Source organism: Felis catus, chromosome C2 (assembly GCF_018350175.1).
Source record: "Felis catus isolate Fca126 chromosome C2, F.catus_Fca126_mat1.0, whole genome shotgun sequence".
Taxonomy (NCBI): Eukaryota; Metazoa; Chordata; class Mammalia; order Carnivora; family Felidae; genus Felis; species Felis catus.
In genome coordinates, this window is record NC_058376.1 from 79,475,678 (window position 1) to 79,499,630 (window position 23,953).

Genomic DNA, 23,953 nt, shown 5'->3' on the forward strand with positions numbered 1-23,953 from the left:
GCCAGGCAGTCTCACCTATTATACAGATGAGAAGATAGAGACTTAAAGAAAAAGGAAACTGGGCAAGACCCAGAGATAGTAAGTGGAAGAGGCCAGGATTAACTAACTCCCAGTACAGACTCAACCCCTTGCAACTCCAGAATGCACTCGTCAATTTCTAACTTTCTTTCCTATTGTCCAGACTCTCCCTATCCCATTTCTACAAGATGAAACCATCCTCATATAACTATCACAGAGGACAGTCATATATATAACAAATAAAACGCTCTACAAAAACAGCTGACAGTGTTTCTTATCTGCTTCTGTCTCCCCAGAAGGTCCTTGGAGTCAGGAGCCTCACCTGTGTTCTCAGCACTGTGCACACAATGAACCCTCCATACTTACATGTGTTCAGTTAGACAAAGTCTTTGAAGGCTGGGCCAGGGAAGTAACACAATACTAGCTGTCATTTCCACTCTACTCTTCACAAAAAGGGAACTAACCTCAGTGAGGTTCCCAAGGTCTGAAGAGGAGACCCAGCCAAGATGAAGGACGCAGGTCAAAGATCATGTGCATGGGGCAGCCTGAAGCTTCTGCCCCTTCTCCGAGCCTGCAGGACCCTGAACCTGAAGCCAGGAGCCCAAAGGCCCAAAGGAAGAGGTAGGCAGAATGCTTCCTTGAAAAAGGTGGGGGGGAACCCCAGAACCCCTCACAGTGTGACCTGTACAAAGCCACTCCGTCTCTCAGCTTTGGTGAATGCACGCACTGGGCTAGCACAGTAGTTTTCAAACTCTTTTTCCCGGCAGCCATTTTTCCTTTAAACAAAATGCTCTGCAGATGCTTACTTGGAAAGTAGGTAACAACAGAGCTGGTGAGGCCGGGCTCCAGGGCTCCCCCTGCTCTTCTCCCCTCTTGTGATGCCCCACCAAGCACCCCAACCACAACCCCACTTCTGGAGTCTGGTAGTGCTGTGTGACTCAGAAAAGCACAGCTTGAACACCAGCAGCCTTCTGAGCTCTTCACGGTACCTCGCAGCTCTGACGGTGGTAGCCTCCAACACGAGCTCTACCTCCTTAATTAAGCAGCTCTGTAATTCTATCAGTGAGACAGGGAATACACAGGGTAGCAGGAAGAGTTCTCAAATCAGAAAACTTGGATTATAGGGGCGCCTGGGTGGCTCAGTCGGGTAAGCGTCCGCCTTCGGCTCAGGTCATGATCTCACCGTTTGGGGGTTCAAGCCCCACGTGGGGCTCTGTGCTGACAGCTCAGAGCCTGGAGCCTGCTTCCGATTCTGTGTCTCCTTCTCTCTCTGCCCTTCCCCCAGGAGTGCTCTATCTCTCTCAAAAATAAATAAATATTAAAAAAAAATTAAAAAAGAAGGGGAGCCTGGGTGGCTCAGTCGGTTAGGCATCCGACTTCAGCTCAGGTCATGATCTCACAGTCCGTGAGTTCGAGCCCCACGTCAGGCTCTGTGCTGACAGCTCGGAGCCTGGAGCCCGCTTCAGATCCTGTGTCTCCCTCTCTCTCTCTGCCCTCTCCTGCTCATGCTCTTTCTCTCTCTCTCAAAAATAAACAAACATTAACCAAAAAAAATTTTTTTAAGAAAACTTGGATTATAATCTATTGAAGACCTGTGTTCTCGGCAAGCAAGTTATCCATCTCAGTTTTCTCATCTTTAAAACAGGAAACAATATGGTTGTCTATCTAATAAGGCTTTTATGAGAACTAATATGCATAATAAGTTGCTTGCTAGAATGTTGCAGTAAATACTGTGTTGTGATCCTCTCATCTATAAATTTATCTAAGTTCCCAGATGGAAAAGAGGCACTGCTGTGTCCAGAGCAAAGAAGATGCTCCAGAAGTGACCAGGGCTCCACACCCTCATGGACATTTTCAAACGGAGCAAACAACAGGACAGCAATAAAGAGCCAGAGGGAGGAAAATACTTATGTCCCAAATGCCCCACAGCTCATCTCTGAAAAATTTTACAGCTTGTCTCAGGAAACTCTGAAACCCAAGGCCATTTTAGGCTTTCAAGAAAGTCAACCAAGACAGTCAAGGGTGGAGAAAGCAAGCTTGGGAAAACAAATGACCCAGGTCATTGGCACAGGAGGAAGTGTTAGACTTGGCATCCCAGCTTCCGGCTTCCATACCGACCAGTGAAGGGGCTTGAAAAATCCCATCTGTCTCTGAGCCTCAATTTCCTTAACTGTAAAATGGGGGGGATGAGAACAATCCTGCTTTCTACTTGCCCTTAATGCTATATAGAGCCGAGGAAGTTAATGAGCATGAAACTCTGTCAAAGTTCTCAGCTGTGAACCTATATCAAACTTTATCATTTTTATAATTTCGAGTAACAAGTTGAACTACCGCGGAAAATAACTTCAATGTACCCGTAAATTGGGAATCATCCCATCCCATGCTCCAAATGCATGATTCCCTGTCTGTGGCCTGAGTTTTGTCCCAGGCTCCCTGCACATCCTGAAGCTGCTACCAGCTTAACCCCTGCGTCATCCCAGCACTCCCATCTGATCCCAACCAGTAATCTGAGTTTCACAAAAAATAACATCCAGTTGCCCCAAGGCCAGCATTCGGGATTTCCAGGACGGGCCCCCAACCCATCTTTCCAGACACATCTCCCATTATATTGCTACATGAATCCCTGGCTCCAGTCAAGAATGTACCCCCAATTCTTCCCAACCCCAAGAGTTGGCCATGTTTCCCCCCCCCCTTATTCTGTGCCTCCAAATCGGAGTGAAAAATCTCTTTACTGCCCAATGGGGAAGTGGATCACTTGAGAGTGTTCTGTGACTGGAGTGTGGTCAACAGAATCTTTATTTCCCCATTCTTTCTCTACAGTTGGTCCCACCAACTTCCAGTGCATAAACATCCACATCATAAGAAGAAATACTACCGTATTCTTTGTCGTCAATAAATCTTTTCATGTGCCCCATCTTTTTAAATAATGTTTAACATTTACTTATTTTTGAGAGAGACAGACAGACAGAGCATCAGCAGGGGAGGGGCAGAGAGAGAGGGAGACACAGAATCCGAAGCAGGCGCTAGGCTATGAGCTGACGTCAGCACAGAGCCCGATGTGGAGCTCGAACCCACAAACCTCGAGATCATGACCTAGCCAAAGCTGGACACAACGGACTGAGCCACCCAGGTGCCCCTCACATGCCCCATCTTTAAAAATGCTTAAAGTCAGGGGCACCTGGGTGGCTCAGTCGGTTAAGCATCCGACTTCGGCTCAGGTCACGACCTCGCGGTCTGTGGGTTCAAGCCCCGCGTCGGGCTCTGCGCTGACAGCTCAGAGCCTGGAGCCTCTTTCAGATTCTGTGTCTCCCTCTTTCTCTGACCCTCCCCTGTTCATGCTCTCTCTCTCTCTCTCTGTCTCAAAAGTAAAATAAATGTAAATAAATAAATAAATAAATAAATAAATAAATAAATAAATGCTTAAAGTCAGATATGACCATGACACCCATTTTACAAATAAGGAAGTTAAGGGTCCATAATATAGTAAGTAGCTGAGCCTATAGCCCAGTGTAGGCCCTTGGCTCCTAAGCCTGTGTCACTACCCACTCTCCCCAGCAGCAGAGTACAATCAAAACCCTTCTATAAAGGTACTGAGCTGTCCTGTGGCTAGCTCGCTGTGTGCCCCTGCACAAATCACTTTCCCTCTCTGGACCATAACATGAGGGCCCCAGGGCCATCCCACACATCTACACCCCATTTCTCTCCTCCAAAGGGTTTCAGAAATGAAACCGTGGAGAGGCACTACCAAGGTAGTGTCTCGCACACGTCTTTGGTCAGTTCCATCCCAAGCTTTCCCTCCCAACCCCCGAAGCTCATCCTGAAAGAAGGAAGGAGGACTGATCTGAACGTCAAAGGGCCCCCAGAACTCTACAGGGTGGCACGTGGCGGCATGACCACACAGACCAGCAAGCGGCTCCCCAAGAGCCGCTGCGGTCACGGTCATGGCGCAGGAAGCTTGTCGGCAAACTGCTGGAGGGACAGGCGATTTTTAAGAAGTTTGAAATGCAAGAGCATTAATGCGGAGGGCAGTCTAAGACTCCTGCTCTCCTTCAAGGTGCTTAAGACATCAGCTTCCCTCCACAGTGTAGGCAATACCACTGAGCACCATCTCTCATGCGACGTGGAGACAGGATGCGTGCGGCAAGCTGCCGTGTAGTCTCGAGTCCACACGCGGACTGCCAGGCTCTCCTGGGACCACAGGAGCCTATACATGGCCCAACTTCTGTAAACGACTTGCCTGGAACATTCATTCACTCAAAAGGCATCACCGATATCTACTTGAGAGCCAGTGGTAGGAGGAGGTGAGGCTTCTGCTCCGGGTACTTTGCACTACTATGGTCAGCGGCTTCCCAACGGCAAGAGAGTAAGTCCAAATGCTTTACCTAGTATCCCAGGTTTCTCAATAACTCGGACTCAACCTTCTATTCTCACCATGAACTCCCTCCTACTGCCACTCAGCACACATCCTTTGCTTTATTCAGACTAAACTCTTAGCTTGCACTGTTGCCTTTGTTTGACCTGCTACCCTCCCCAGCCCAAGATCAAATATAGATATCCTGTATGTCCTTCAAGGCCTACTGGTCACCCCCAACAGGAGGGAGACTGCCCTTTGAAGAAAGGCAGTTATGTCCACAGTGCTTCACGTATTACAGGACATCTAGCGTCTCGAGCTCTGACCGTGGAATGACAATAGTGTTTTGCCTCCAGCTCTGAGACGACAAAAAAAAAAAAAAAAAAAAAAACACCCCACCACGTTTTCAACTGCCCCTTAGGGAGAAGTCACTGCCCCCAGCTGAGAATGACCCGACCATGGTCACCCTACATGAAACCTCCCTTACCTCTCAGTGCATTTGAAGCCATCTCTCTTCTCCAAATCGGCTCAGCCCACTGTCTAGCATGTCAGTCATAAGCTTCCAGTAGTCTTATCATGCACCTGACTTAGCCATTCTCTTCCCAGCAAGGGCTCCCAGTGGAAGAATCCATGACTTCTCTGCCACAGTGCCAATCCAGCACAGTGTCAGGTTCATAGGAAGTGTCTAATAAACAAGACACAAATTATATAAACAAGACAACTGCCCAGGGCATGACTCCCAAGAGTGTGTAGATGGCAGATACATTCCTTCAGTGGGCTCATCAGAATTCCTCTCCACCTCTAAAGCACCTTCCTGCACTGCAGAAGCAGACTGCTAAGAACTACATTTCCCACACTCCCTGGAAGCTAGTGAATTCACATCCAGCAAGAAGATATACTTGTGTGAGACCCAGAGGGTGGAAGTGAAGCTAAAGCTTCCTGCCTCTATTTCTACTGGCAAGCACCTTCTGGGGTGCCAAGAGCCAAAACACAGCCCTATGTGGCAAGCCAGCATCCTACCACCAGCTGGGAGGATGCTGAGAAAAGTCTAGAGGCCCAGCAGTGGCTTCCTAATCCCCTCTTCCTCATCCCCCGATTGTGGTGGTGGAATAAATTCTTAAACTCAATAGCTGCTGATGTAGCCTCCTGTTCCCACTGTTCCAGCCTTTCTAACAGTTTTGTTAGCATCTGTTCCCCCAAATGAATCCCTTTCCACTTAATGATGTGGAATGTCTTTCCTTCCCTTCAAGCCTGAAGATGTAGGAGGGCGGTGGGGGGGGGGGGGGGAGGACAGTAGATCAATTAGCTGATGATCCGTTCCTCTCTTTCTTGATCTGATCACGTAAGACCTATGTCTGTCTGTACCTAAGACCTTCCCCCTTGCCTCTGTGAAGGGAAGAAATGTATCTCACTTTACCGCAAGGAGCGTAACAGACCTAAGGAACATAAATAGCAGGTCATAAGCTAATCAGAACTACACAAAGTCTAGCTCCTATAAAACTAAGTGTGTTTACAGCAGAACTGCTGACTCTCTCCTGAGAATTCTTGGCTTGACCTCTTTGTTTCCCAGAATTGCCACCGACTAGTTCAGTGCCTCAAAGGCATGCCGGCTGCAGACCTATAGCCCATCTGCTCTGTGCAGCCCCACAGAGTAGGCCTCCAGAAATGTCTGTTCCTGTCCTTGTTTCCTCATTTATAAAACAGAGGCGGCAATCATACCTTCCTCATAGGCGGGCTTAGAGGATTCGATGACTCACGAAGAATAAAGCAGCCAGAACAGTGACCGCTTGCGAAGCGTCGCCTGGTGTGGAAACCGAGAGCAATCTTAGGACACAGGTATAAGCCCTACTTTGCAAATGAGGAAACGGAGACTCGGAGAGATCATGTAACGTGCCCAGGTCAGACAGCTAGTAAGCAAGGAGTGGAGGCAGGATCCAAATCCAGGTCCGCGGCCTTCCACCAAATCTGAAGCTCCTTGTACCTCAGCATCCTGCTTGCCGACGTGCACACCTAATGGAAAAATGTATTAAACTGGAGGAGGAAAATCAGCCCCTACATAACAGGACTGTACCTTGGGAGCTCTCTGGGCATCACAGAATGATAAGGCCAATGTCATAAGCCCTGCCCTTCAGCACAGTCAGCTCCTGTGGGTAAAATTAGCTCAGCTCTGCTCCGGTGCCGCCTAGAGCCCCAAGGCAAAACTCACCCCGGGCACAGCGCGGCCTCACCTGACCCTCCCAGGAAGGGTCCCTCATGCACCTCATTAGGGCCTGAGATGACTCATTTTGCTCTTTCCTGTCTCCGGCTGCTGAGGTCACCTCTCTACTATCCAGAAAGACAGCTCCAAAGGAGAAGTAAAGATGAAAATACAAGCAACCATTCTGTATTCCTTTCCCCAGGGCAGTTCCCGAGCAAGGATGGGGTGCCTGCCTGCCATGCCAGCTGTGTACTGGGGGGAAGGAGGCTGTGCTGAGTTACATAACCAAGTTGAGGACCAAAGACACACACTAGCCCAGATGGACTCCTAAGACCGCCCTCCTTCTTTTATTCTAGTGATGACAGTGTTGACCAGGGGAGGGGCCTATTCTGTATTCTTGTGTCTTGTAGAACACAGCACATGGATGGTCACCACCAGGGTGTCCTCTGTATCCTCCCAACCCAACGCCACCAAACTTGAAGGCAGAGCTCAAATGCCACCTCTCCTGGGGCCTTCCCTGCTCCCATGCCTACCTAGCTAGAATTTCCATCACACCCTCTAGAGTGACTTAGCTCTACCCTTTATTATTTGGCATTTATTCATTCAGCAAATATCTCTTGCACACCTACTTTGGACTTGATGATACAGAAATAAAAGAAATGAGCCCTGATCTCAAGGAAATGCAACCCACTTCGATAAATAGCTGGAAATGGGGGAAGTGGAGTTATCAAGGGTTGGAGGTGTATTCCAAGCAGAGTTGATTTCAGAGCAAAATCTTGAAAGGCACATGGGCACTACTGTGATAATCTGGGGAAAGGAGCAATGTCCTCACCAGGGAACAGTGCAGGTTAAAGTCATGGAAGCTACGGAGAATCCCATGGATATTCCAGGAATGCAGGCTCTGTCTCAGAGGTTCATGAGATAATCATGGAAAGAGGCAGGGGCCAGATTACAAAAAAGTCTTCTAGCTTATGCAGAGGATTGTGGATTTTACCCAGAATGAAGAAATCCTCCAAGGATTTTAAAAACAGAGATCTGGCATGAATGGATTTGCATTTTTGGAAAGTCACTCTAGAAGAAGGGCAGAGAATGGGATGGAAGAAGGTGAGGATAATTAAACCACATAGGCAGAAGATGCTTAGGGTTGGAACTGAGGCAGCAGGACAGCGAAGTGGGGTAGGAGTCTACCATGGTTGACTCAGTAAGATCAGAGGATGACAAGACAGAAAGGTGAGGGGAAGGGAGCAGCCACCCAGAGTGAGCCCCAGTTTCCAAGGTTGGGCGATTGGGTAGATAGATGGTGATATCATTCGCCAGGGTGACAATGCTGAGACAGGTTGAGTCTGAGGTAACTTTAACATGTCCAACTGCCTTTTGGATCAAAAGGCACTGACCTACGTGGGTCTGAAGCTCAGGAGTTCTAAATTGAACGTAACCCCTGGGACCCATGAGCACAAAGACAATGAAGGTGGCCAAAGACAGAGCTACAATACTAACACGTATGAGATGTACAGAGAACAGGAGCCAGCAAAGCAGCCGTGAGGAGAGGCCAGAGAGGCAGGGGAAGAATGAAGGAAGCAAGAGTGGTCAACAGTGACAATACCACAGAGGCCAGAGCAGAGCAGTGGTAAAAAAGAAATGAATTGGCCCCCACGGACCTGGGTGAGAGCAGCTTCTGTCAGACTGAAATGGGCTAAGAAGCCCAAAGAAGATAAGACAAGGCAAGGCAGAGAAGGAAAGGGGAAACTGCACGTCGTCGGAGAAGGACACATGGGTGTGTGTCTTACTTCCCCTACTAGACGACAGGCTTCCAGAACGGTGCTGTCCAGCAAAAGTATAAGGCAAGCCATAAATGTAATTTGTCATCTGCTAGCACAACCCATATTTTTAAACAGCAAGACAAACTAATTGTAATGATACACTTCATTTAACCCATGTAACCAAAATATTACCACTTCATAACTAATGAACATAAAATTTATCAGTAAGGCATTTTATGTTTTCTTTTCTATAAAGCCTTTGAAATCTGATGAATGTTTCACACTTACAGCCCATCTCAATTCGAACTGGCCATACCTTATATCCTCAACAGCCACATGTCATTCTGATTTAACTATGATGAATCAGGGCTTAGCATGGAAGCTGGCCCACTGTAAACCTGACATAAAACAAAAATGATGAAATGAATGGATAGGTGACGGACAGAAGGATGAATGCATGGATAGATGGATGGATGGATGGATGGATGGATGGATGGATGGATGGGTGGATGGACTGTCTGTCCTCCACTGAGAAAATCCGTGAACTCTCCATGGTTTCTTTCCCTCTATCAACTGTATTTTAAATTCCAATCTTGAGTCATGTTGAACTAGAGCCCTGGTTGAGTTTAATATGAATACAAACAGCCTCATTTCCATTCCTTCTCAACTTCTTCTCTTCCTTCAAAAATCACAAATGTTGTCAGTCTCTCTCATTTTCTTAGAGCAAAACAACTCTGTCAAACTAATTGGAAGACCTACTCCTTAAGGGGCACCTGGGTGGCTCAGTCGGCTGAGAGTCCGACTCTTGATTTCAGTTTAGGTCATGATCCCAGGGTTGTGGGATTGAGACCCGCGTTGGGCTCTGCACTGAGTGTGGAGACTGCTTGGGATTGTCTCTCCCTCTGCCCCTTCCCCATTCATTTCCTCTCTCTCTCTTTCTCTCTTGCTCTCACTCACCCTCTCTCTCTCTCAAAAACTAAAAAAAAAAAAAAAAAAAAAAAAAAAAAAAATTTAATAAAAAAAAAATAAGATGACCACTCACATATATCTCAAGCAGGCCACTTCACCTCTCTGAGCTTCCATTTCCCCCACCATAAGAATTTAACCTTATATAGTCTGCATATCTCGTAGACTCACTGTACAACTCAAACTAGTAAAGACACTAAAATATTATACAGAAGTAGGGTGTCCCCCAGAAGTCTCCCTGTATTATCACTATATGCCATACGACCTTGTAACATTATAAGCTTCAATCATGTCTCCACGCACACATTCGTAACAAGAAAAACCCTGCAAGAAAACATCGGTATTTTAATTTGCAACATCACTGTCCTTCCCTTCTCCCTTCAAAAACCACAGAAGGTGTGCTCACTCTGATTTTCCTAGAGAAACACAACTAGGTTTTCCGAGAGTGATCACACCGTAAGGTTTGCCTACAAAGTGAAGCCTTACAAATGCTGGTCAGGGTGTGACCACGCCCGGGGGATGGTGTGGTTGGAGACTTAATCACCCGTCTACAGAGAGCACAGAGAAAACGTGCCTTACTGTACAGACACGAGTTCGAGTTCAATAGTGAAAATCTTCTCCACCCCACCCAACCTCCACGAGCTCCATGGTAACAACTATCTGGTTTCATTCTGCTTTTTGAATATGAAACAGAGATACTGGAGGGATTACAAAAGGTAAGAAGCTGAAATGAGGTGAAATGAGGACTTCTTAGAGACACAGTTGCCAAGTTAGAGAAAAAAAACAATGAAGACGATCCATTTGTTTCTTTTGTTGATCAGGGTCACCATCCACAGACCCGATGGAAAAACAACCTCCTTCAGGGACGCCTGTGTGGTTCAGTCGGTTAAGCATCCACCTTCGGCTCAGGTCGTGATTTCATGGTTCAAGAGTTCGAGCCCCGCGTCCTCAGGCTCTTTGCTGACAGCTTCTGTGTCAGCTTCAGATTCTGCGTCTCCTTCTCTCTCTGCCCCTCCCCTGCTCGTTCTCTGTCTCTATCTCTGTCTCTCTCTCTCTCTCTCTCAAAAATAAACATAAAAAAAAAAACCTCCTCCAAAACTCTGTGGCTAACCGAACAAGAAGGAGGGTCACTCACAGACTCCTAAAATGAGCAGCGAGCACCCTAATTTAGCAGGAAAGGAACAATAAGAACAAGAAAGATGTGTGGAGGCCCTGAGACGGGGTAGGGGGCTGGAGGGCTGGAGACCATGGGGACACAGTACACGAGACGCAAAGCACAGCCTTAAATCCTGTTGGTCAAAATCCCAATCTTCTGCTGTTTCTCTTTATGTGATCCCCCTTCTTTAATGTTTATTTGTTTATTATTATGCGGGGGGAGGGGTGAGAGGCAGAGAGAAGAAGAGAGAGAGAATCCCAAACAGCCCTCCTCCATCAGTACAGAGGCTGAGGGAGGGCTCGAACTCAGGAAACCGTGAAAACATGACCTGAGCTGAAACCAAGACTCAGACGCTCGACCGACTGAGCCACCCAGGTGCCCCAACCCCCCTTTTTAAAGCCAAATCAAAAAATTACCCACTGACTGATCCAGCTAAACAAAGCTATTGATATACAGGTTGCAAAGTACGCCAAGGAAAAATTTTAAAAGCAGATAAACTCTGTTGCAAATGTCATTTAATCCAAACTCTGTCCTACCAGCAAAAGATAAATTCTTGTTCCACTTAGTATTTCTCAGCCACACATTCTCCAGGGCCAGTAAAACTCTTGTGGCAAAGCAGCCCTCACAACCAGGTTCCCCCCAGACCATGCACACAGACTTATGCCCTCACCAGCCATGTATTAAAGAAAAAAACCAGAAAACACTAACATATCATGGCATGTAATACCTTAAGTGGCAGTGAAAAGCAGGGTCAGTTTATAAAATCTTGCTGTTTAACAAACATTTATTGGGGGGGCTGGGGGGGTGGTACCTGGGTGGCTCAGTCGATTAAGCATCCGACTTTGGCTCAGGTCATGATCTTGAGGTCTGTGAGTTCAAGCCCCGTGTCAGGCTCTGTGCTGGAGCCTGGAGCCTGCTTCAGATTCTGTGTCTCCCTCTCTCTCTGACCCTGTCCCACTCACACTCCGTGCCTCTCTCTCTCTCAAAACTAAAATAAACATTTAAAAAAAAATTTTTTTAAACACTTGTCCTATGCCAGGCAATTTTCTAAGTGCTTTACAAATATTAATTCATTTAACCTTCCCAAGAGCCCCTATGAAGTAGGTACCATTATCATTATTCCCATTTCACAGATGAGGAAACTGAGGCCCGTTAACACAGAACTAGACAGTGGCAGAGCTGAAAAGTGTACCTAAGCAATCTGGCTCAAGGTCGATGCTCGTGACCATCATGCTTCGCCGCCTCTCAGTTGATCTTGTTTGTCTTCCCCGTTTTTACTGTTGGGGGTGGGGTACCAGAACCCAAATAGTACACTCACTATCATCAGCACAACTGATACATTCTCTCCCTGAAGTTACAGGACAGGCCACATCCTAACCAGGAACAGTATCATTGGTTTACTCTGGGAAAGCCCTGTCACAAGACCAGAAACATGCAGCATCCATGTGATCACCATATTACCTCTGTCATTATCAGAGTGAAGAGTGAAGGTCAAGTGGAAGGCTCGGGGACAGCAGGAGATAGACTGCAGCAGCCGTCTCTCCACCAGTGGTCTTGTCGAGGGGACCGGAAGGCACCTGAGCCGAGGCTTCCTCTTCCCTGAGCTCTGCCACTGCTTGGAGCAAGGACTCTCCGGTCCTCATTTTGCAGAAGAAGATACCAATGGCCCCATTTGCTGTTACACGTTACACTTCCATGCAAGAAAAACACCGGTTCCTCATACATGTCACTGCAAATTCATAGGACACAGAGGCTACATGGCATAAGAGTGGAGCGTTCAGGCTTTGCGGTCGGACAGGTTAGAGTTCAAAGCCTGTGCACGCCACTGTGTGATATGGTGCAAGCCCCACACTGGTTCTGACTTAACCTGTGCGAGGAGGGAATGATGAAAATCCCTATCTCGTGGGGTTGCTGGGAGATCAGAGACCATGCGAGCAAACTGCGTGACACCTGGCACCTGGCAGCTGTTATTTAAAATAAAAACGAAGCGGGGCGCCTGGGTGGCTCAGTCGGTTAAGCGTCCGACTTCGGCTCAGGTCACGATCTCGTGGTCCATGAGCTCGAGCCCCGCATCGGGCTCTGTGCTGACCGCTCAGAGCCTGGAGCCTGCTTTGGATTCTGTGTCTCCCTCTCTCTCTTCCCCTCCCCCACTTGTACTCTATATCTGTCTCTCTCTCAAAAATAAATAAACATAAAAAAAAAAAAAAAAGAATTTCTCCAGGTGCCTGGGTGGCTTAGCCAGTTAAGTGACCAACTTCAGCTCAGGTCATGATCTCTCAGTCTGTGAGTTCGAGCCCCGCGTCAGGCTCTGTGCTGATGGCTCAGAGCCTGGAGCCTGTTTCGGATTCTGTGTCTCCCTCTCTCTCTTCCCCTCCCCCACTTGTACTCTATATCTGTCTCTCTCTCAAAAATAAATAAACATAAAAAAAAAAAAAAAAGAATTTCTCCAGGTGCCTGGGTGGCTTAGTCGATTAAGTGACCAACTTCAGCTCAGGTCATGATTCTTAGTCTGTGAGTTCGAGCCCCGCGTCAGGCTCTGTGCTGATGGCTCAGAGCCTGGAGCCTGTTTCGGATTCTGTGTCTCCCTGTCTCGCTGACCCTCCCCCGTTCATGCTCTATCTCTCTCTGTCTCAAAAATAAATAAACGCTAAAAAAAATTAAAAAATAAATAAACAAAATAAAATAAAAATGAAGATAAAACATGCCTGCTCCTTCCCGGTCCAGATCTGTCCAGATCTTTCCCCTTCCCCTGTGAGAGGGATAAAATGGACATGGGGCCCCACCTCCTTCCTCCCTGCTCAATGGTACCACTGTGCTCACTCACAGTCCCCTGAGCACAAAATCCTTTAGGCCCCAAGCCCTCAGTCAGTCAAGTTCTATGTTGTTTCACAGGCTGGTGCTCTTGCTCATGTTCTCCCTTTAACCTAGAAAGTTCTTTACCGTACTCCTATTCATCTCACAAGACCCAGCTCCACATCACTGACTCCGTGAGGCTTTTCCAGTCATTCTCTCCTTTGTGCATTGGGTGCACATCAACTATTACACTGGTGACATGAAAGGCGATGGCACACGCAATACAAGGCCGCAAGGCACCAGTACACAGAGATATGGTCACACGCGCTGCTAAAATATTTCAGTTTTTCCTTGCCTCTTGTTAAAAAGCTTCTGTTTCAAGGCCCCCAAGCGTCCTCACGACACCCCAATTTTCCCAATCCCTCCCTTAAGACCCCAGATCCTCTCCACAATCTATGAACAAAATGGTTCCCCTGGAAGAACTGGTGCCCCTTCAGTCTGGGTGGCTCAGTTGGTTACACATCTGGCTTCGGCTCAGGTGATGATCTCGTGGTTCATGAGTTCAAGCCCCATGTCGGGCTCTGTGCCACCAGCTCGGAGTCTGGAGCCTGCTTCGGATTCTGTGTCTCCCTCTCTCTTTCTGACCCTCCCCTGCTCACGCTCTGTCTCTGTCTCTCTCAAAAATAAATACACATTAAAAAATAATAACAAAACATAAATAAGTATCACCATATACATGGATAACTAACCTGCTGAACTAAATGCTGATCTGCATATTTGTGGACAGGGACTGATATTAATTACTGGGTAGGATGCTCCTTAAGGGCTAGAAGCACATGATTCCTCAGCAACCAGAGCACTAGGCACAGAGCAAGCTTAGAGCAAACACTGAACGGATCCACAAGGTCTCCCTCCTCAGCCATGGCCCAGCACATAGCAGGCCTTCAATACGTTCTTGCTGCCCACCTGCCCGACTGCCCTACTGTGTGCAAATCTGGACCCAATCTGCCTCCTGCCTCCCCCAGATACCCAGTCCACCTCACTGGCCCCAGCTCTTGTGTTCCCATCCCTCCTTCTCTCCTCCAGTGGCCCAACCTTGTGGCCAGCTCTCGGCTACACACTTCCAGAGGTCCCGATGCTGACAAACCCAACCCAAACTTGCCCAAGACTGGCCTGGGGGGTCCTCATTCTTGGACTAAGGGAGTGGCCATAAGAAATATGTTCCCTCAAGGGACACGTGAGATCTCCATTTAAAAGTTAACCAAAACTAGGGCGCCTGGGTGGCTCAGTCGGTTAAGTGTCCTACTTCATTTCAGGTCATGATCTCGCGATTCATGGGTTTGAGCCCCGCATTGGGCTCTGTGCTGACAGCTCAGAGACTAGAGCCTGCTTTGGATTCTGTGTCTCCCCTGTGTCTCTCTGCCCCGCCCATGGCTCACACTCTGTCTCTCAAAAATAAATAAACATTTAAAAAATAAAAATAAAAAAATAAAAGTTGACCAAAACTGTTAAAAACATTCCTTGTACTTTCATAAACTGATCTTTTAAAAATGGTTGCATATCACATCGATTCACTTTCTCTTTCCTCATCGTCCAGTGTGGCAGGAAGGACAGGGTCTCCTGTCCTTGATATTAATGATGGGGAGGGGACTTCTCCAAGAAACACAGTTGGCTCATAGCATGACAGGGGCTAAAGTCTAACCTCAAGCATCTTAGTCCAGAGCTGTTTGGTTTCCTTGGGCCAGTTCAGCTCAGTAATGCACAATCTTACTGAGCTAGGATGTGTTGGACTAGGATGTAAACATACCACGTGTGGCTCCGTCCCGCCCCCCCTCGGTCCCCTAATGCTGCTTTGCTCTCCTGCCTAGCACCTTTCACTCTTTGAAAGCAGGGATGTTTACTTGTGTGTTGTCCATCTCACTTCCCAGACTGCAAGCAGGATGAGGCCTTGGACCGTGTCTGTCCCCTTCGCTGGGGCACACTGGACCATGCAAAGAAAAGGGAATCTGGAGCCAGATCCAACAGCGACTCCCTGAACCATCGGTCACCAGCAGCCTCACCACGGACAAATAACCCAATCTCTCCAAGCCTCAATCTCTTCATCCTTAAAATCCAAATAATGACACCTACTTCCTATGTGTTTGGAAGCAGTTTAAAAAAAGAATATTCACCGGTGCTCCATACACAATAAGCAGTCAATTGATGCCGGCTTCTCCCTTTTGCTAGTCGTCACCAGTGGTGCCTCCTTCACCCCCTACCTACCCTCCAAAAGCTCCTTCCCCTATCAGTCACGGCAATGCTAGGGCCACAAATTGCCCTTTTCCACCTCAAGGTGTCAGCTCCTCCCACAGACCCTTTCCAAGGCAGGTTATCTACAAGGGGGACCCGGGCAGAGCTCACAGTTGAAGCCAACCACATTTTCGTACCCGCCAAGCTCTGACCTACTTCCCAGCCGAACTAAAGCAGGTGACGCTAGTAATGATTCAGCAAGGGCTTTCTTATTTTTTTCGAGTCATCTTGGACATGGGACATAACCCAGAATCATGAACTCATGGAGCTCAGAGGTGCAGGGTCCACAAAGCCAAGCCCACAAAGTCCAACTCTGTTACTTTATAGATATAGACTCTGTGTCCTAGAGAATAGAAGTATCTTAGCCAAAAAGAAACGCCCAAATTCCCCCAAAGTTTAGAAACAAGAGCATGGTTCCAATTCTAATCTAACAAAGGGCGTCTGGCTTGCCTAGCACTTTCTCTCATCTCAGAAAGGATCCTTTATGTCTCAGAGCTTAAATTCCTCCTGATTCCATTCCAGACAAATGTATTCTCTCGATTATTAAATGTTCTGCATCTTTCTAGACGATGAGAGAATTTCTCTAATTTCTAGCCCCATGAAAGTACAGTGACACACCTAGAAATAAAACTGCAAATATTTTAAATTATAATAGATGATATAAGAAAAACCAATAGACTAGAAGTGAGGAGGTATGAAGACAAGACTTAGTTCTGCCTCTAACTACTCCTATGACTTGAAATGAGACCTTCTCGCCTCTGGATCTCCTTTTCCTCATATTAAAGTGGGACTGCTGGACCAGGTCCTCTCCAGTTGTGATATTCTAGATCTATGCATCTCATGTCACCTTTAATACATTATTATCACCCACTATCCAAAACAATGAGACTGTGACTCATTAAGCTCAGAACTGAATGCAACTGGAAAGGTATTCTTTAACACATAACCAGTGTTCGTCAATGAACTGCAAAGCTTTTTGCAAAGCAAGGGTTCCACTCTTACATAATTACGTCACGTGGACATTGTAAATACCATAAAGCAAATATTGCCAGACTGAGGAAGTTGTATAATAATGCAAAGCTATGGGGTTATAATAAAACAATAAGTCAGTCTCTTCAATATTATCACAATGTAGGCTTCTTGTGACAGTGGATTTTTCACAGTGGTACCTTTATTCTAATAACCCTGCCGCTGCTCAAGTCCCTTCTTTAGAAACTAGGTGGGGGAAAAAAAGGAAGGAAGGAAGGAAGGAAGGAAGGAAGGAAGGAAGGAAGGAAGGAAGGAAGGAAGGAAGAAAGAAAGAAAGAAAGAAAGAAAGAAAGAAAGAAAGAAAGAAAGAAAGAAAGAAAGAAAGAAAGAAAGAAAGAAACTATGTGTACAAGCAGATGTAGAGCATACAGAATATTCTCAACGGGAATATTTGGGAATATTCTGGGATATTCTGGGAATATCTCTTTGATTTTTGAGAATGATTCTGATTTATCCAACAGTCACTGAAAGACAATTCCAGTGAACAAAGGTGATCCAGTTGGAGGTGGTCATGAATAATGCTTGGCCAAAAAAAAAAAAAAAATACACAAAGCTCGTGAGTGATAACAGCATCATGGGCATAAGTCACACATCCCCAGCTGAGCCTAGAGGGTGATTTCTAGGCAGTATTAGCTTTACAGTAAGACACACAAGATCTTCCTGAGCTCCCAAGAAAACTCAACATGTTGATTCAGAGGTGGTACTGCTCTCTTGCTTCCTACTGCTCCTTTTGCCCCCAAGAAGTTTCTTAATAAGAAATGTTAAGTGATCCCTACTAGAATCCAACACAAGCATTATCATGGAACTATGTCCTTAAAGATGATGCCACAGATTTCCCAGTTATCTTTCCCTACGAAGCACTCATAAAAGAAATTAAGGAAAAAGGCCTAATGCATCAAAATGTTCATAACACTGTCATTTATAAGAGCAGAAATTAGTAATGATCCAAATCCAAAAAATGTGTAAATGGCTAAATTTAAAAATAGTACATCTAATCAATGGATCATGAGTGGCCATTATAAAGAGAATTATAAAGTAAACTGGAAATGTTAATAAACATGCAATGGAAAAAAAAAGACCAAAAAAAACTGTCTGGTAAGAACATGTTTAAGAAAATATTGGTGGGGTACCTGGGTGGCTCAGTTGGTTAAGTGTCCGACTCTGAATTTTGGTTCAGGTCATGATCTCAGGGTCATGAGATCGAGCTTTGTTTTGGGCTCTGCAGCAGAGCCTGCTTAAGATTCCCTGTCTCTCCCTCTCTCTCTGCCCTTCCCTTGCCTGAGTGCGTGCTCTCTCTCTCTCTCTTTCTCTGTCTCTAAAAAAAATAATTGATTAATTTTTTAAAAGAAAATATTGGTAGATAATATTTTAATAATATATCTACTTTTGCATAATAATGACAGTGACTAATAGCTAATAGCATGACTCAGGACTCCTCCAGGAGAGCCTGGAAATACTTGAAACTCTGATAAAGCCTGGAGATTTAAATAGAAGAAGGCAATCAGAAACTCCAAAACAAAACAAAAGACTGCATAAGAAATCATGACCAAATTTAGAGAAACCAGCCCAACATAAAAGAAAAAGTTAATGAACCTCAAAAACACAGAAGAGACGCCAAGCAGGCAAGAGAACAACTAGAAAGGCAGAAGATATATGGGATATATGGGTAGAAAATACTTAATTTTCTTCTTCCAACCAAACAATACAACCTCAAACTCCAAGAATATTAAAAAACATTCTTCTCATTGTGCAAACACAACAAAAAACCTGGGACGATTTTAAACAACTAGAGGAGAACGAGAAGAATCTTATTAGATTTTGATGCTAAGGGAAAGTTTGGTCCCCTGTGAGTGGCTTGAAGGTGGTGACCTCAGAACCCTAGAAAAGGAAATGAAACCACAGCACATGACTTAGCCCCGTATTGAGCAATATTTACCTAGAAATCATACTAAATGTTGTTGATTGTTTTCAGCTCTTGAAGTCAACCCACAGACATAGCACAGAAGACAGAAGTTGCAAAACCATGTACAGTGCATTTTACATTATCAATCATAAATGCCGGAGAGGCAAATGTCACATAAAATGTAAGTGACAAATTAGGAGTAAGAGTGCAACAGGAAAGGTGGAGAGAATCTCCAGAATCTTCATTGTACAAAATGGCGGGTGAGGAGAGACAGTCAAAAGTTGCTATAGCAAGAAACGGAGATTTGTGCACATGACATAAACTTAGAAAGGAAATTAACAGACAGCAGATCACTGATGTAACTATCAAACACTGGGCAGGAGGATGAAAAGTATCAGTGGGTGTAAACAAGCTAGTCCTTGGGGCGCCTGGGTGGCTCAGTCGGTTAAGCGTCTGACTTCGGCTCAGGTCATGATCTCACGGTCCGTGAGTTCGAGTCCCGCGTCAGGCTCTGTGCTGACAGCTCAGAGCCTGGAGCCTGCTTCAGATTCTGTGTCTCCCTCTCTCTCTGCCCCTCCCCTGTTCATGCTCTGTCTCTCTGTCTCAAAAATAAATAAACGTTAAAAAAAAAAATTAAAAAAAAAAACAAGCTAGTCCTTGCATATCACAAAAGTCAGCAGGCATATATATGTAACTAATAACTCAAAAACTAAAGACATACGCACATTGCTTAGAGACAGGACAATAACCGTGCGCAGAATTAAAAACAAAAACAAAACAAAACAAAAAGAATTAAAAACAAAAAATGGTTACAAGCGGGGAATGGACCTGAAATAGGACATTTATAAATGCTTTTGTATTATTTCACTTTATTTTTGCTAAGAATAAGAGCATTTATTTTCAATCTTTTAAAACTAAAAAAATAAAAAGTGCTAATTTCCAAGGAAAATGAAAGAGCTACAAATAGCATGACCCAGAGGTCAGAAAAGTCAAATGTGAGGCAGCTTTCTTGGGGAAGCCATGACGAAATGACACTCTTGTGGACATCACGGAGTACACAAGGCCCTCTTTGAAAGCCACTCTGACCCTCTTCCCCTTCTCCTCCAGATCTTTAACTCTCCCTTAAAGTCCACATAGAAAATTCGGAAGAGTTAATGCCCCTCAACTCTCCTTGCTGGATTCAAAATAAAAAGCAGCCCCTAATGAAAACCTGAAAATATAAAGAATCCCTGAGGAAATCCCAAAATCAACAGACAGCTCAGGCTGCGTAGCCCTGTGGCCTAGAAGCGCACCAGGGCCTGGAGGTTGGAGCTATAATTAGCTGCTTCTGGGCAGACAACAAGGACTCCTGTTCCCTGGAAAGGAGGTAATTAAAGGAGGCAGATTTAGGCCTGAGGTGGTAAGTCTCAAGGAACTGTGGCTCCGGGCAATCCCAACCTGCACCCTGAATGAGGAAATAGGAACCCGCAGGCCTGACGCTCCATTCCTGAACCATTTTTTCTTCTCCTCTCAGATTCTGAAGCCAGGGGAATGCCAGCCTTCAGCCCGATCATTTTTTTTCAGTCACCTAAGACCCATCTACTGGGGCACCCACTCCCATGGGCCCCGCGCTGTGCTCGGAGCCACAAGGAGGGCAGAGGCAAATGACACGGAAAGCCTGACCTCAGGGAGCTGACAGGTGAGAAGTTCCTGAGCATAACTCACAGCACACAGCCCCAGGTAAGAGATGCGCCACATCACAAGAGCAGGAGATGAAGCCACTGCCTGCTGGGATGCCTGGGGAGGGCGTCCTAGAAACCACGCAGAGGCTCGATCCGAACAAATGGAAATAATAACATGCGAAGGAACAGTGGCTTTCTAGAAAGTAGAAATTACGTGAGCAAAGGCACACAGCCGGCAAACTGAGGGGCTTGTGGCAGGAAAGGAGAGTTACCCCCTCCCCTGGAACAAGGGTGGGTAAAGGAGATTAATGTTCATGACTCATTCACGGGGTGCCTCCCACGTGCTAGCGTGGGTGCTCGACAGACATTCTCGCCAATCCCTGCAACACCCTGCAGGGTAAGCCCCTACTATACAGACCAAGAAGCTGGAGCTCGGGGAGGAGAAACCACTTGCCCAAGGTCCCAGAGCTCTAAAGTAACAGAGAACAAATTCAAAACCCGGTCGCTCTGGCTCTAAAACCCAAGCCTCTTCTCCCTGTGCCACCAAAAGGAGTAGAGAAAGAAGGCATCTCTGCCGACAGGGCTAAGGGGACAGGCTAATGACCATCTGCAAACACTGCTCAAGAGCTCAGAGCAACACTGTCACGGACTTCTGTCTTCAGGGATTTCTGACACCTTGTGCCACACCTGTGCCTGTGCCTAGCGACTCCTTCCTGTAACGTCCAACACCTTAGCGGCCGCCACCGCACCATGTAGAGCCTTTTCCAAACCCGGGCCCTCGAACGGCATCCAGCTCCCAGGGTTTCACGCACCCCGGGGTCCTTGCGTTTGGTAAGCAGGAAAAGATCACCCAGCACAACACACCAAAATCCACGGGCCTGGGTTCCCCCGCCAGGAGCGTAGGTAGCATCAGGAGTTCCACACCCTGTCTCAGGGCTGAGCACCCGTTCCCTGCAGACCTTTCCAGCACAGCCAAGGCTTCTCGGTGAGTGGCCCGAGACAGCAGCTCTGTCTGACACGACGCTCTGCACACTGCACAGGGAGGTCGGCCTTCCTCGGTTCTGTGCCCATCTGCTTATCTTCCCTGCATATCCACCAAAACTTGACACGAATAATGCCAAATGTCCTCTGTCTGGGAGGAAAAGAGGCACAGAAGAGGGGAGCCTTCACACAGGACTGCATTGTGACCTCGCAAGGAAACAATGACGTTGAGACCCAACTCAGCCACTGAATGGGCCGGCTTCCCCATTCACGAGGCAGCTCCATGATGTGGGGACATCATTTTGGCATCCCAGACAAGAACAAAACACCAAGGGTCTGGGGTCCAGCCACAAAACCACAGCCTGAGCAATGTTCCCCCCACATCACATCCATGGATCACCTTCTCCCACCAGATACCTCGTATACACACGCACAGTCCTGGCCCTTTCTTCGGACATCATGAAATGTGAACCAAGGCTGGTACTGAGATCACTTACTTAAACACAGCTGCGCAGGGCATGCCTTGGCCCACGGTTATAAATGCGCTACACATTAGCAAGTGTAGCGCCTGGCTATCAGCTACCCAGGTACCCATGACATTTTTCCATGAATTCTTCAAAACTTTCCTGCCCACGAATTTAAGGGGACTTCCCACGCATTCTCTCACTCACCTTCACTGGCCTTATCCTGTAACAGAGGGAAGGAGGAACTTCCGTACACGATGAGCACGTGAAAGCAGACGAGGGAAGTCCTTCACTCACACATCTGGCAAAAAAATGTACTGCGCAATTGATTGGCGTAGGCATCGTGCCGTGGGGAAGACCCTGGATATGGAGCTGAATAACACAAGGAACCCAACAGGAAGGCATGGACAAGCAAATTATTAAACCATTGTTGGCCCAGCTGACACCATGCCGTCCACCTTTGGTCTGCAGCCTCCACACCACCAGCAAGGCACATTTCCCATAAGCCAGCATTCCTGGGCTGTTCGAACAGAACACAAGAGCGTAACTCATCAGTGTCCCCCAGCACTTCTCCCGGCTGGAAGCAAGAGAAGATAAATTAGGCACCTGATGGGTTAATAATACACAGTGCAATCTATTTCATACCGAAGGGCGGGAAAAGAAGATAGGGACAAAATGGAACTTTTCCCGAGGGCTCCAAGTCCCCCCCTCTTCATCAGCTTCCAATCACTAGAAGGAGACCAAAGTCCTGTGAATTTCCGAGATCCTTCTGGTCCCACACGCCAAGGCAGCGAATCCAGAGCCATCAGCTTTATCAAGATCAAGGGCAGCAAAGAGGTACCCGACACTTGCCCACCTCAGGCACACCGAGATGAGCAAGTGTGATCTACACCTTCACCTGCACAGCACCCTCTTCCTCGTAGGCCCCTACCTGACCTTTCCTTCAGGCTCACTGCTGCTCATCCTTAGCTGGAGGTCGGCTCTGTCCCCTCCAGCCACAGTGGCCACACAGCAAATGCTTACCGAACGAAAGAAGGCACCCTTGCTTTTTCTCCACCAGCCTGCAAAAACTTGGTTTAGCAGATCCTATAAACTTTGGGAAGAAGGTCAAGAGACTCTCTCTCCAACTCCTTTATCATCCGAGGCCCTCGACACCGGGGTCCGACCTGCCTTGCCTGCTAAGCTCCCAGGCCACGCTTGTCCTCTGCCGGCACGGCTCTCATGGCTGGAAGCAGGCCATACAAAATCAAAACCTTCAGCACCTGGCCAGTGCCCAGTCTACCTACATCCCCATCTAATGCACTCGGTATCTTGCTTTATGACTGGAGCTTCCAATTATATTCACAACATTGTGGCCAGCTCAATCCCCATCTGACGGTCTCCTCAAGCACCTCCGATGGCCAGAAATGTCTGCCCATTTGATGCAGGCCACCCCATTTCCTGGTATCCCTTACCACGTGTCCCTGAATCGTGAGCTCAATCTAACCCCATGGGCTTTTTGGTTAAACCCCTGGGAGCGGCCAAGGGGAGGGAATCAACACAGAAGCAGCCAGGGAAGCAGTGTCCATGACAAATAAGATCGTGGACTTTGAAATCAAGCAGAACTGGGTTCACATCCCAGCCAGCCACTTGGGGGGAAGGCATCCAACCTCCCAGGCCTCTCCTGGCTGTTAAAGGCCTAGCAGAAACATAATGCAGGCAGAGTGCCTGGCACAATGAGCATTCGACGAACAGCAACTCTCCTGGTAACAAGGCTATTCTTGCTTTCCACGGCAGCTGCCACACAAACAGAGCGCCAGTTACACCCCTGGCTTCTCTATGATGTCTGTGCACCTTTCCCTACAATGTCTTTGCAAAGCCTCGGCAAGCATCCCGTTCTGTTTGCCTCTGGCTGGCACGACCCGAAGCAAGGGCTGACCAGGCTTCCCAAGAGAAACCCTGGCACTGAGGAGACTGAAAAATCAGAGAGGACGCAGATTCTTTTGCTCCTGACTTGAAAGTGCTCTCCACCACTCTGCCAAGGTGAAGGAGGATACGAGATGCTGCGGCAGCTGCCTCGGTCACTTGGAGCTGTTGACATGGCTCACGCCCCTCCAGCAGAGCCCCAGAAACAGGCACCAGGAAGGAAGGAAAGGGAAGAATAGCACGTGACTTGGTGCCTGGGCCCCGCACCCCGACTGCCAAGTCACTGGCCACCCTGTGACCCGTCTGCTTCAGCGCACTGAGGACCAAGGGGCACCCTCTTCACCAGGGTCTACTTCCTGCCCGTCACTGCAGGCTGGCGAGCAGCTCTGGGTCCTGGGAAGTGTGTCCTCAGGTAAAAGACACAGGATCCTGACTGGGTTTTGTACTAAAATCTAGGTCATCCTTAGATGACCAGGACTG

The 23,953-nt window shown here is 47.3% G+C and overlaps 1 protein-coding gene across 4 annotated transcripts in view; it reads right to left on the bottom strand.

The window, feature by feature from the left end:
* The window catches only part of LOC101096257 (LIM domain containing preferred translocation partner in lipoma), a 692,709-nt gene that overhangs the window by 640,687 nt on the left and 28,069 nt on the right, over positions 1-23,953 (bottom strand). The gene's annotated exons all lie outside the window — the stretch shown is intronic.